The 14,204-nt window shown below is 57.1% G+C and overlaps 1 long non-coding RNA gene across 1 annotated transcript; it reads left to right on the top strand.

The window, feature by feature from the left end:
• Positions 1-1,819: 1,819 nt before the first annotated feature.
• Positions 1,820-7,721, top strand: LOC110344836 (uncharacterized). Its single transcript, XR_002387703.2, has 3 exons — positions 1,820-1,931; positions 3,660-3,722; positions 4,024-7,721. It is a non-coding gene; the product is annotated as an uncharacterized LOC110344836 (long non-coding RNA).
• Positions 7,722-14,204: the final 6,483 nt, after the last annotated feature.

Here is a 14,204-nt window from a genome sequence, read left to right as displayed (position 1 = left end):
AAGCCAGGAAGGGAGACTTTACCAGAAACAACTTGCCGGCACCTGGGTCTTGGAACTCGTAGCCTCGAGGATCTGGAGAAAATAGATCTGTGATCCTGTTTCTCCCCTAGCCAACTCACCTCCCAGAGACTATTTCCAAGGGGAATCCTTCTGCCGTGGTTAATTTCATGCATCAACTTGATTGGCTACGGGGTGCCCAGATATTTGGTTCAACCTTATTTTGGGGGCGAGATTTGCATCCATATCTGTAGATGAGTAGGGTGACTGCTCCCTCCCATTCCTTGGGTGGGAACTTACACCATCCATGTCCTGGTTCCCAAGCCACTGGAGGGGGGTGGGAGTCACACCGCTGGCTTTCCTGCGTCTCCAGCTTGCAACAGATGGTGGGATTTCTCCGAGACCATGTGAGCCAATTCCTTGGGATGGATCTCCCTACTCTGAGAACCGTGGCTGATACACCTTCACTTCCGGAAACCCAGGGCAGTCTAGGAAGTTCTTGTAACTTAGCCACCATCTCTGCAGCTATAACTAGGCTCCAGCGCAAAAGGAATGTTGGTTCAACCTCAGCCTGTAAAAACGCATCTCTTTGTATGCATAAGAGACCCACTGGGAGGGGAGGGGCACACAGTAAGATTGTGTCAGACTTGCCCTGATCTCTTGCATGCACACATACACACACACACACACACACACACACACACACACAGCACCCCTGGCACACACCATCCCTGGTGCACACTTGCCGTGGCACCAAGCCCCACCCAGAGGAGTGTGGGCCTGTGGCTTGTCAGCCTGGCCTGTTTAAGCGGTGAGTGTGCACAGTGGAGAGGCCAGAGGCACATTAAGGATTAACTTCCTGACTGCAGCCAGCCTGGCTCAGCCTTCCTGTTAGAGCATTCTGTGGGCAGCTTCCACCCAGAGCCACAGCTCTGCAAAACCGCAGCCCCTCCCAGGCCTGGGCCTCCACCCACCCAGGCCCCTGGACACCCAGGCAGGAGTCCTTCCTGCCCCTCCTGCCCAGGTCCCCATATGCAGATGTCTGGGAGCCAGAGGGGAGGGGTCGCAGGATGGGGGAAGTGTTCGAGCCTGAGCCTGTGGTTAACAAGGTCAAAGCCCTGATTGGCTGGATTACCCTTGCGGGGCAGACCACGCTATTCAGTTAGTTGGTCCCCTACCCAAATATAGAGTTTGGGGGACTTCCAACCCCCACCATGAGGAAGATGGTGTTGTCAGCCCGGACTTAGGCTAGGTCAGGTGCAGCAGGGGCTAAAGATGCCCAGGAGTCCAGGAGGGTAGGGTGAGAAGGTCAAAGGTGCCATCACTGCAGTCACCTGGAAAGCCCTCACAGGCAGAGCTCTGTCCCCCGCCTCAGAGCAGGGACTCTGCCTACTGTGCGCTGCACCCCTCAAAATGGGCCAGCGTCCTGGGAACTGTGTGGCAGCTCCTGTTCTTCCCCCTCCCACTGACAGAGGACCTTCCAGGCCACACTGTGGGCCCCAGATTTGCCCACGTGGGTGCAGCCTGCCTCCAGGACCCCTCTGACTGGGGCCTGGGTGCTGCCCCCATCACTCCCCACTCCACTCCAGCAATGTCTGTCTCACAGGCCCCAGCAAGGCAGAAAGGCAGCCCTGATGGGGTGGGTGGGTCGTCCGGGTTCGGAGGGGGGGCGGCCATTAGGGAGCTGAGCTACTGCAGGACTGGGAGGATGCTAATCGATGGGCTCATGTTATATTTATCAGCCACAGTACTTAGGCGCTGCCTCGAGCAGGACTAATGGCCTCCCCATTGGAGACGCCATTACAGGAAGTGTGGGGGCAGGGGCGGGTGCTGAGACGAGACGGGAGCTGGCAAGGCCTCCTCCGGGCAGTATCCGCCACCCCCAAGCCCCTGCCACCTGGCTGCTGTCCTGCGGGCTGCTGGGATCAGACATGGTAACCACGGGGTATGCGGGCTACCCTTCCCCTCTTCCCCACTGTCTACCTGGGGGGCCCACCCAGAATCCCCAGCCAGAAAGTCACCTCTGTCTCCCCTTCAGTGCTGTCTTTTCCTCTACCCCTTCTGAGTCGTTTGACTGAAGCCACACCCTCTCTACCCGCCTACTTTTTGAATGACAGCCATGTGGGCCAACCAAGGGGCTCAGCCTTTCCTGGGGTGGAGCCCACGGTGGTTGCCATGGTGATCTTTCAGGGAGGTGGGCGGAGGGGGGGTCTAGATACTTCCTCTAACTGCATTAATTGCTCATTTATTTAGGGCAATTAGTCCCTGGGTGACCCTCCCTTCTTTGACCCCACAAGGGCTAGTCTCAGTTCACACAACGTTCCCCCAAGAAGGGGTGAGGCCTGGTCCAGAATGAATGGGAGAGGGGCAGGAGGCCAGGGAACGGGACAGAAGCACCCAAAGTCTAGGGTCCTGTCACTGGCTCGTGGCCTCCGGATGGCTGCACCCCCCTCTGCTCCGCTGTTCTCCGTGGCCGCCTCATCCCGGTTAGCTCCTCCCCGCAGACAGCCCTGCAATAGCTGCGGCTCCCAGGGGCTCCTTCCTGTCCTGCCAGGTGCCACTGTGTCCCGCCAGGTGACCCCGTGAGTCCCCTAATCCTGCTCCACTCTGAGACACCTGCTTCCCTAGAACATTCGTGCAGGCTGCTAGGAATTGGTGGTGGCTGCAGGAGCCCATAGCCCAGACCCGGAAGTTGGCACAGGGGAGGCAGATGATGACCAATCTGGGTGCCCTGGAGGCCCAGGCTGGCGACACCTCCATGGAGCTTGCATTTAGAGGACCCTGGCTCTGGCCTGCCCCTCCTTGCCCACCCTGAGGAGCCTTCTGAAGGCTGTCCCACCACAGCTGCACCACAGGGTTCTGCTCTGGCCTCTGGCTTGGCCGTGCCACCAGGCCACAGACACTGTTTGCCTTCCAGGCCCCGCAGCCAGGGGTGGCGCCCTTAAAGCCCCTCTCTGGCCATTGCTGTGGGGTGCACCTGAGTCTCCCAAAGGCCCCTTGGTTTAAAGTTGAGGCAACAACTTTGTCCTCTGGGCTCAGACCCTTTGGTTTTCCTCAATTTTGTAGGCCAGGCCACACCCAGGCCTGGAGCTCCTGTAAGGAGTGCTCACCCACACAACTGGGGACTTTTTCCCAGTGCCCCATTGCACCCGTCTCTGCCTTGCTCACCTGCAAGCCAGCCTCCTTCCTGTGACCCGGGGGAGGCGACAGGAGTGGGAAGGCAGCCTGGACTCGGCCTTGGTGGGTCCTTGGCTGGGGGACAGAGTCATATGGGGGGTGACCTCACCCTCTGGGCATCCTCTGCTGGACAAAAGGTCAACTGTTGTCCAGCCTGGAAGCAGGAGGCAAAGGATGACACTCCCATCCTTGGACCACTTCGGAGACCCTGCTGCAAGGCTTGCCCCAGGCCGCCCCAGCATGGGAAGGATGCAGCGTCAGGAGGCCTGGCTGGGGAGGAAGGCTCCAGGTACCTGTTCAGAGCCCCTCCTGGGCTGACCTCAATCCTGGGACGTGAACCCTCCTGCTCCCAAGCCAGAGGCAGACACTTGGCTTTCTGCTTTGCCTTTTTTCCAGCATTGCCTCTGATTTTTTTGGCAAGGGAGGGTGTGTTTTTCTTTTATTCCCTGGGAGAACAGTGGATTCCAATTTTCTTTTTACAATAGGTTGGAACGAAATCTTCCTAGAACTCTGATCAGTGAAGTAGAGGAAGCTTCTTTAACTGAGAGGTGAGGACAGAGGCTTCTCCGAGCCCCTTATCCAACCCATTCAGGCCCTTTGTCTGGACTTTCTCCTGGGGTGGGCGCAGCTGCAACCCTCTTTACCCCCTCCTGCGCCGTGCGCTTGCCCGCAGATGCCCATACGGCTGTCTCTGCTGAAAGCACCCACATCTCCCTGCACTCGTATAACCCTCCGGCTCTGGGAAGCCTCCCTGACCAGGCCTGTGTGTCCCTCTCCCAGCTTAGGTTCACAGCTTCTGCAGCTTCGGGCAAGGACCTCCTTATGTGTTGTTCTCTTCCTTTCTCCTAGAAGCTCCGTGAAGATGGGGACCCCGTCCTTCACCTGGAGCCCGCCCTGCCTGGCTCAAGCAGGGCCTTGCAGGATCAGGAGGGAGCAAATGAGGGTGGGCTGAGGCTGGCCTGGGTGTGCAAGCTCTCTGGATCATCACACTGGCCCCCAACACACATGCACGCGTGTGCACACACGCACGCACACATGCGCGCACACACACACGCACATGGCCTGACACAGAACCCTCGCCTGAGGCCCCCATGTGGGGTGGGGGAGGAGGATGGGCTGGGGGAGGGGGCTTCCCTCCAGATGTTGTTGGAAATCCAACACGTCCTCTCCACACACGCCCCCTCTCCCACTTCCTGCTCCATTTCCCCTAAATATTTATGATTTTTATTTACATTCTTTGCCCGAGGTGCCCAGCCCCTGTCAGGTCCCATTTGCCTACCCGGTTCCCTCCCTCCAGCTGCCTCCTCAGCCCGCACATCTGGAGTCAGGAATTGCGCGTGGTTGGCAGCAACCACCCCCCAGCCTGAGGGGTGTGTGGGGTGATGAAGCCAGTGGGCTGTGGCTCTGGGCAGGGCTGGGCAGGGGCTAGGGATGGGGGCAGCTCGCCAGCACATTCCTGCCTGCCCGATCTGGGATCACTTTAGCCCCCTTTGTTTCCCAGGGACTTGTGGAAGCGCCTGATGGATGCCAGATGCCAGGCACGCCTGGGAGGGAGGAGGGCCAGTGAGGCTGATGTGACAGAGGGGAGACACTTCTCCTGGCAAGCGGGCTGGCTCCCTGGAGTGCCACCCACTTGGGGCCTCCTCCCTGCAGCCTACAAGGATCCAGAGAAAGATTTCCCTTTCCACGCCCCGTCTACCTTTCACCTACTCCCCCTCTTGGGCAACTCAGCTGGTCTTTATCCAGCACTTCCAGCAGGCCAGGTACTGTCCCAGGTGCTGACGCTAAGTCTGCCAATCCACAGCCCGTTCTTGCCCTGACCTCTCCTAGGAGCCAGTACACACATGCTGGAGTATGTTCAAGGAGAGGAAAAGGGAGGAAAGGAGCTAGGGAGGGGCTGTAATTTTTTTTTTTTTTAATCAAGATCTCTGTATGTAGTTCAGGCTGGACTTGAAGTCACTATGTAGCCCAGGCTGGCCTCCAACTCACAGCGATCCTCCTGCCTCAGCTTCCTGAGGGTTGGGATCACAGGTGTGCGCCACCACACCCAGCCAGGGCTTCGATTTTGAATAGCATCAGGGCCACTTCCTGGAGTGAAGCCTCAGGTGAGGGGGTGAATGGGCCTGGAGGAGGGAGACCCCTGAGCAGAAGGGAGAGTCTGTGGGCCCACTATGGGCTAGGCAGAGGCCTGCGTGGCTGGAGCAGCTTCTCCTCCAAGGATGGGAGCTGCCCATCTGGACATATGAGGGCAGCAGAGTGGCTCCCACTTGTCACCCCTGCCCCCTTCTCACACCCTGGGGTGTGGCCTCCCATGAGTGACCCTGGCTCTGGTGGGCTCCCTCCCAGGCAGCTGAGGCCTGCATGGATCCCTCTGCTCCAGGAAGTCCTCCGAATTGCTTGAAGGAGCCAGCCAGCTTGGTCTGGACGGTAGACGTCCTTTCCAGGGGAGAGGTGTTGGACAGAGATTCTGACGTCCCCCGGGGAATATCCTGCCTCCTCCAGCCTTTCTCCTGTTACCCTGAAAATTACTTCTGTCCTCACTTTCTTCCTTCTTGCTATGTAGTCCAGGCTGGCCTGGAACTCACAGCAATCCTCCTGCCTCAGCCTCCCGAGTACTGGAATTACAGGCATGAGCCACCACACCTGGTGCAAACTCTGTTTCCAGATGGTGACTAAATGCTGGCAAAAGTGCAGAGATGGTGGCATTCTCTGCCAGGAGGGCAGCAACTCTGACCTGCGAGTCCTGGGAGTGAACCATTTTCCTACTGCAGGAAGCTGAGCCTCTGAGCCTGGTCCTGGCTCAGTTAGGGGCTCACTGGGCAATTTCCTGCTGGATGGGGCCTCACTCATCCAGGCCTGGCTCATTCCCAAGGACTGATTGAGCTGACACTGGAAACTGCTTGCCTGGGCACAGAGAGAGCCCAAAGCCGACTTGGCTTCTACTCTTCCCGAGCCTGCCCTTCCAGGAGGGAACAGGTATCAGCTGAATGGCCACACAAATGTAGTCACAATCACAAGGAAGGAAGGAAGCAAGCAGTGCCCGAGCATATATTGGGTGCATTTGGCCAGCCAAAGAAGCTAGGGCCTTCCCTGAGGAGGTGAGACCTGGGTGAAATCGGAGGGATGGAAGGATAGTCCAAGCAGATGACATGTGTGTGCAAAGGCCTCGTGGCGGAAAGATGCCACCGCCGAAGGTAGTCAAGGCTAGAATTCAGATGGCAAAGGGGATGAGTGTAAAGAGAGGCAAACAGGGACTGCTCGTGCAGAGCCTTCTCAGACATGTTGAAAATTGATCTAGGCTGGGCTGGGTGGCACACACCTGGAATCCCAGCACTCAAGAGGCTGAGGCAGGAGGATTGCCACAAGTTTAAGGCCAGCCTGGGCTACACAGTAGGACCCTGTATCAAAACAAAACAACCCCGACAAACAAAAACCAAGCTGATCTTGGAGCAGTGGCTGCAGGTCAGGGTAAGGACAGTGGAGGTGGGAGACCTGCTGGGAGGCCCCATCATGGCCCAGGTGGGAGGTAATAGTGGCTTCAGGTGGCAGGGGGGATCAGCTCACTGGCAGGGCGGTGTCCAGGGTGACACCTGGATTCTTGCTGCAGGTGTCTCAGCTGTAAGGAGTGATGCAGCAGCTGCTGCCTGGGGACCTGGGTGAATGGATGGAGGCCAAGGGGAGCTGGGCCTTGATCTGCCCCAGATCCTTAGAGCTCGGTCTGGACTTGACTGTGCTGCCCACAGTGCTCGGGAAGGATGCGGCTAGGACTGGGCAGGGGATGAAAGAGGAGCTGGGATCCACCCGAGGGAGGAGCAGAGAGGCTGTAAACACCTCCCCAGCAGGCAGGTGCTGCAGAGCTTGTGCTGATGCTTCAGGCTGAGGCAGGAGAGGAGAGGGCAGAGCTGCAGGGGACAGATTTGGGAGGTGCCGAATTCATCTGCTCTTCCCCCAGGCCCGGTAACACCGCAGGGAGCACCCACTGGGCCGGTGGCTCAGGGTTCACTGTGCCTTGGATCCACACTGAGGACTGAATCCTTGGGTCTTCGCTGAGCATTTCTCCACCCAGAGGCCCTGGGAGGGAGCAGTCCTGGCAGACACGGTGTGCAAGTTCACGGGCAGGAAGGGCTTCCTGGGCTGGAGGCAGAGGAATCAAAACCCTGTCTGAGGAGGGCCTGTGGCTGAGGGCCTGGGGGACAAAATCAGAAGCCCAGAGTGGAAAAGAGAGCAGTGCCGAGACAACAGGCCACCGGCGGCCATGTGCGCACAATGCTGCGGACACCTGCTGCTCCCTGCAAGCTGGGGCCGGCTGGGTGGAGAGAGGAGTCCTGGTCCCTATTCTGCTCTCCATTTGGTCCTCCCGACCTCTGGTTCTGAAACAAAATGGGGTGGCACCCCGTCCCTCCTGTCTTAACAGACCGTCACCAGGAACAAACTGCCCACGATACGGCAAAGGCGCTTTGCACCTGCCACACAAAGGGCCTGATCCTGGCTTGGCCCACTCTGAGTGTCTGCTCAGTAGTCAATGAATAAATGAATGAATGAACAAATGAATGGTGAAGTTTAACCGTACTCTCAGGGAACCTCTAGAACTTTGTTTTTTTGGTACCAGGGATCGAACTTGGGACCTTGTGTTTTCAAGGCAGGTGGCAGAACCACTGATCTAAATCCCCGGCAACTCCTAGGACTTTGGAGGTGATGAGACTTGAACTACAGGGCAACAAACCAAACTGACTTTGGAGGCAGCAAGATTTTGGTTTGATCTCGACTCCACCACCAGCCCTGAAGGCCACTGTTATTCCTCACGTTTTGGAAACCGAAGAGGCTCAGAGAGACTGAGCGACTTTCCCGGGCCCCCAGCGGCTGGGCAGGGAAAGGGTCAGGACAGGAACCTCGGATTCTGTCTGCAAAGCCTGTGCTCTTCCGGCCACCAGAGAATCCTGTTGTAGGTGACTTGCTGGGACTCTGGCCTCTGTGACTGCCTACCCATTGAGAAAGCTGGAATTGTTTTTCATTTTATTTTTGCATGTGGGTGTCTCATAATTGCACAGCACCTCCGGGGACTGCTGGGTCCTTGGGAGACCAAGACCCGTTCAGGATGGGCTGGGGCCAGCAATTTACACTGAGCCTGGGGGGAGGGGGCGAGATGATGGGATCACTCCACCCTCGTGCTCTGCCACCTCCACACACAGCCAGGCCTCCCCGTGAGCCAGTGCCATGCCCCAGGGGCTCTTGCGGGCAGGGACTTGTCATGCCACAGCTGCCTGTCCCCTCCCCGACTGGACTTCAGCCTCTACCATCCGTTGGCCACTTCCCAAAGTGCGTTCTGTGGCCTGTTTATAGACGTTTCTTGCAAAGAAGAAAAGGTGGTGTGTGATGGAATGAGTTTAAAAAACCATGTCCGACATGCTACCCTGGCTCCATGCCAAACTTACTGGACTTCTGCTTTAGTTACTTTTCTCCTTGCTGAGACAAAATGCCCAACACCCAAAGTTAAAGGGGGAAAGGTTAGTTTAGCTCACAGTTTATAGAGGTTTCACTCCATCATCAGCTGGATCCAAGACAGGGTGGCATTGCAGAGGTGAAACAGTTCACGGTGGGCAGAAGGTAGCAAAGCAAAAGGGGTGAGCACAGCTCTTTCTGTCCCTTATGTCTTATTCAGGCTACTTAGGGCAGGTAGCACTCACACCCTCAATCCTAATTCCCTTCATCCTAGCATTGCACCGTGAATCAATCCCAGGATCACACACTCTAGATCCAGCCACCACTGAAAAAGCCCCACCTATGACCGTGTGAGGCTTTGTGGACATCTAGACCCAGCCATGACAACTTCCCAGAGCCTTTATACTGTGCATGTGGGGTGTGCATCCTCAAGAGCATGGGGAGCTCCAGGAAAGAACATCTCCTACTGTAATCCCAGCTACTCTGGAGGCAGAAAGATCGCAAGCTCAAGGACAGCCTGGGCAACTTGGCAAGACCTTGTCTCAAAAATTTTGAAAAGATGGGCCAGGGATTTAGCTCAGTGGTTCTGTCGCTTGCCTTGAAAGCACAAGGACCTGAGTTCGATCCCTGGTACCAAAAAAAATATTTTTTAAAAAAAGAGCTGGGGAGGTAGCTCACTGAAAGAGGACTGGCCTAGCCTGGGTTCAATCCTCAATACATTGAAAAATGTTTTCCAACTGATCCCCAGGAGGACTTTGGGTGGGCTGGAAGGGCAAGACAGGCAGAGGCTGAATGGGTGAAAGAGGAGGAGAGCCCTCCTACCAGCCAGGTACCAGCCAATCCAGGGTCTCGGTCCTCCCAAGCTTGCAGTCCAGGAACAGGCGTGAGCCACCAGGAGCTCCCCTCCAGGGTGGAAGATGTGAGTGCCGCGAACAAAACCACATCCTGACCCAGGAAGACTCCGGCTGCCTTACCCCACGGCACCTCGGAGTTGGCCGGCTTCCCCTCCTTTATCTTTTCAAGAATCAATAACTGATCTGAGTCCAGGTCAGGTGGCCCGTGGTTGATTCTTTAACCCTCATTGATGGGGTCCCAGCACTCAGCCCCCAGAGGAGCATGGGGTCAGTCAGCCTGCTGTCTCTTTGGGGTCTAGGGTCCAGGGAGGGGCTGGGCTCTGAGGCCCACCCAATGTCTGGCTTATTTTTAGTCTGTTCTGTTGTCAAGGCTCCAGGCCTTTGGCACTGGGATGGCTTAGTTGGGCCCGGATGGGATATGGGTGTGGTGACACCCATAGGAATGCCAGCTTCTTGCCCTGTCCCTTGCCAGCTCTGCAGCCCCAGGTCCCGGGCAAACGGGCTAATGTGGCACCCCCTCTTTCACCCGGGCAGAGGTAGGAGGAGTTTAGGCCCTTCCCCGTCCCCCCAGAGACATGGGGTGGGGGGCTGCCAGCTCCACAGACTTCTGGCTCCTGCTGCCAGGACACCTTGGAACAAGCACTGGGCCAGGAGCTGGGAAACCCAGGGTCCGGTTCCACGGCATGACCTTCTCTGGGCCTCAGTTTCCTCATTTGGTCATGGGGTCTTGAACGCTGGCTGCTGTGGTAGGGAAGCCACCCTCCTCCCTAGAGGTCTTCTATGGGCTCATAGTTGGGGGCTTTGGCAGCACCTCCCCTGACCCACAGGATGAATTAGAATGAATCTGCTCCCCCGGTCGCTTTAGAACCCCAAAAGACAGGTTTGTTTTCCCACATGAAGTCTGATTGGGTCACTCTGCTCTTCAGCAACCTTCAGCGGCTTCCTATTGGCCTCAGGATAAAATCGTCCTTCAAACAGCACAGAAAGTCCTCAGTGGGTGATCCAGCTCCTGCCTAGTCTCCAAGGGCCTTTTTGCTTCTCAGCCACCTCAGGATCCAGTTGCCAGCTCATTACAATCCCCCAAAAGGTCGCCGTCCCAGCCTTGCGCCTTGCACATGCGTGTCTTCTGCACTGAAGCGCTTTCTCCTGTTTGTTCACCCCACACACTCCTATTTGGTCTTCAAGTCCAGGCTCAACTGTAGGTGGTGCGCACCCCTGTTGAATCCCTCTTTTCCTTTACTCTCCATACACGTTTGCAAGTCTGTGGTTCCACAAGACTGGAAGCTCCTGAGGGCAGAGGCTGTGGCGATTCAATTGGCCTGTGCCCGCCATGGAATAGGTGAGCAATTAGTGCTGAGTGAGTGAGGATGAGAGCATGTGGAGGGAAGGCTTATGGGGTCCCCACCTGAGCCCATAAAGCTGCTCACCCCAAAGCCCGTCTGAGTCATTAACTAACAATTAGTGATTGTTGCTGCAGCTAATTTTATGCCATGAGTTTAGCAGTAATCAAAGCAAATTGAGCTCCGAGGTCTGCACCAGGCAGAGCTGGCTCCTCCTGGGTGAGCGTTGCTCCCTTGTGCTGCCAGCCTGGAGGCAGCCGGATCCTGGGCTCCCAGTTCCTCCCTCATGCCACAGCCCGCTCTGCTTCTGCCTCACAGCCATGCCCCTCCCTCCTCTATCAGGACTCTATGGCCACCTCACGGCCACCTAGCTAATTCACAATGGCCTCCCCATCCTGAAATCCTTAACCTGCAAAGTCTCCTCTACCACAGGTCACAGGGTCCCAGGCTCTGGGGATTTGGGTGTGGACATATTTGGGGTACAATCGTTCTGTTTCTCATACCCTGGAAACCAAGAACGAGTGTTTGGAAGAGGGAAGGGAGCAGCACCCTATCTGGCCTCAGTTTTCTCATCTGTGGTCAGAAGAATGGGACCAACCACAGGCCCCAACGTCTTCCTGAGGGGACATTCTAAGAGCCGGGATCTGCCCGCAAAGCAAGAGCACTGAGGTCAGATGTCATCTCCTCTGCCCTGGGTGACAGCTGCCTATGTTTAACCAGGGTGCCCTGTTGGGGTTTCTGGGTATCCACAGAGCCCTACCAGCATGGCTCAAATAGGGGCACAGGGGCCCCCGTGTCCTTACATGGCGTCTTCACCTGGCAGAGACGGAGGCTAAGGACGAGCCTGCTCCTCACTCACAGACTTCTCAGGGCAAAGTTTGGTGATGTAAGTGGGAGAGAAGATATTTTCATGGGGAAACAACATGGAGAAGTTCTGAGGGAGGATCACAAAGTTGGCTGGAGCTTGGGAAGCGAGGCTGGAGAATCCATCCTGGGACAGCCGGGGAAGGAAGAGAAGAGGAAGCGGAGACCTGTCTTGGAGGCGCTGAGAGAGAAAACAGGTGTGTGCAGGGGGAGCGAGAGGAGATCGATGGCCAGTGTGTGCTGCACGAGGCCCGGGGGACACGGGGCCAGCACGGTGCGCCTCTGATACTGCATCCAGCCGCCGCCCCGGCCCGGCCCGGCCCGGCCCACACCGGTTCTTCTGTAAGAGGGCTTCATCAGGACCTCCTGCAGGACAGGCAGATGTTTTAGAGGAGCCAGATGCTGAGAAACAGGGAAGCGGCTGCAGCTCTGGGCTTGCAGGGGTGGGGGAGGAAGGCAGGACAGGAAATGAGTGAGAAGGGAGAGCGATTTTCAGCCAGGGGCTTTGTGCACAGCTAATCCTTGAAGCAGCTGAAGGCAGCCGGTGTCGGCGCATTTTACAGGTGGCTCAACCGCGGTGGGCACCCATCTCGGCTCTGCCCGCCCGCCCCACCCCTTACCACCTTGCCTCTCCGTCAGTCACACCCCCGGGATGCCCCTCCTCCTCTCAGCCTCACACAGACCTTTCCTCCTCATTGCCCTTAGGCTGGCTCCTGGCTTCGCCTGGGCTCCTGCTCGGGAAGCCCACCCAGCCTGCCCGGGCTCTGTCCGGCTGCACTGTCTGTCGGTCTCTCCAGCCTGCCAGGAGTGCACTCTGCCTGCTCTGGTCCAGGCTCAGCCCACCTCTCCCATCAGGTGGCAGCTGGAGCTTGGGGGCTACTGGTTAACCAACCACTGGGGAGGGGAGGGCGCCTCTTGGCAGGCGCCGGGCAGGGTGAGAAGTACAGAGGCAGCCGCCCAGGGGCCAGGATGAGGTGAGAGTCTTGGCTCCCTCTCCAGCTCCTAAAGAAGGATGTTAACAGCCTCCTAGGGAGCCAGCCAGGGGCGATCAAGGGGGTAGGGAGGCAGCAGAGGGTTCCTCAGTTCGGGGTCACCCTGGCAGCTCCTTTCTGCCCTGCATCCTGGGAGGCTGCAATTTAAGGGCAGTGCTTTAGTATGGTTTCCCACTCCTTCCTGCCACTGATTTCAAAGAGGGGCCCTGGGTCCCCCACCCCTAGGGTCTGCCTCTTCTGCTTCCCCAGTGGAGTTCTCTTTCCTGTGCACAGCATGCGCATTTTCTTTGCAGCCTGATTTTCCTCCTCTGTCTCACCAACATTCTAGGGCCTCAATCCTCCTGGATTTTGCTCTGTCTATAGTAACCCTGGCCAAGCCTGAGAGAGGATGCCAAACCCCCATCCATTCCCTGGAAGGCTCCATCTATCTGTCCCCCAGGCCCTTCCCTTGTCTCCTGCCTCCTGCCACACCATAGATTTTCACAATGAACAGACTCAGGAGAACAGGCGCCACCCCCTCTGGATGTGTCTGCCCTGACCTCCTCCCCGGTGCTCCTCATTCTCTGGGAAGCCACTTCCTGGGAGAGCTGGCTGTCTGAGGTCAGCCCACCTCCCGGTACAGCTCTTCCTTCTCATCCAACACCTTGAGACTGGCCTGGGACCCTGCACGGGCTAGGGACTCAGATCCAAACATTCATAAGCTGGAAGGGACTTAGAAATGTCTGTCCTGTATCACTAAACAGACAGAGAAACTGAGGCTCCCACTTGGGTTTGGAGTACAGATTCCCTGGATCCTCTCCATGTTTTCCAAGTGACTTCTCCGTATGGTTGTCCAGATCAGGTACTCAAGGGTTAGGTCGGGTCCAGTTGTCACACAGACCATGGCTAGGTCCCCGGGTGGCTTTCTAGCAAGACGGTTAGCTGATGGTTTTAATGCAGGACAGAGCCAGACAAACAGGAAGTTGGAGAATAGAGAAGGAGGAGGGGCCATCCCCCATCCATCAAAGCTTTATCAAATATCTCTACTGTGCTAGATTTGACCACAGAAGCGGAGTCACAGCCCCTGCCCCGGCCTCTCGGGCAAAGGAGCAGGACAGACCCCCGCCCACTGCACTCCAATGCAGAAGTGCTAAGCTGGCAGTGTGAGCTAAGTGCCTGCAGGAGCTCCATCCGCCCTGCCTGGGCAGGGCAGCACAGGCCTCGGAGCGGAGATGACATCCAACTAACTGATCCTGGGAGGGTGGTACAGGTTGGCCAGGTGGCAATGGGGACTAGGGGATTCCCAGCAGAGGTGACTAAAGGGGCAAAAGCCAAGAGGGATGAAAACCTTAGTCCATTCTGGATTAAGAATTCCTCGTTCCATGAGGCCAGTAGCTTCCAGGGAATTGAGGAGGAAGGGACTGGAAGTGGGTTTAGAAAGGGATTCTGGACCCACCTGTGAAGGCCCTTTAATGTTTTATCTTGAAGGCAATGGGGAGCCCACTTCTTTAAGACAGAAAGTGAAGGGTTGGATTGTATTCAGGGATGGAGCACCGGACAGC

Source organism: Heterocephalus glaber, unplaced genomic scaffold (genome assembly GCF_053883595.1).
Source record: "Heterocephalus glaber isolate CG9 unplaced genomic scaffold, H.glaber_assembly_v1.0 deba00001773, whole genome shotgun sequence".
Classification (NCBI taxonomy): Eukaryota; Metazoa; Chordata; class Mammalia; order Rodentia; family Bathyergidae; genus Heterocephalus; species Heterocephalus glaber.
This window is presented reverse-complemented; position numbering and strand designations above follow the sequence as displayed.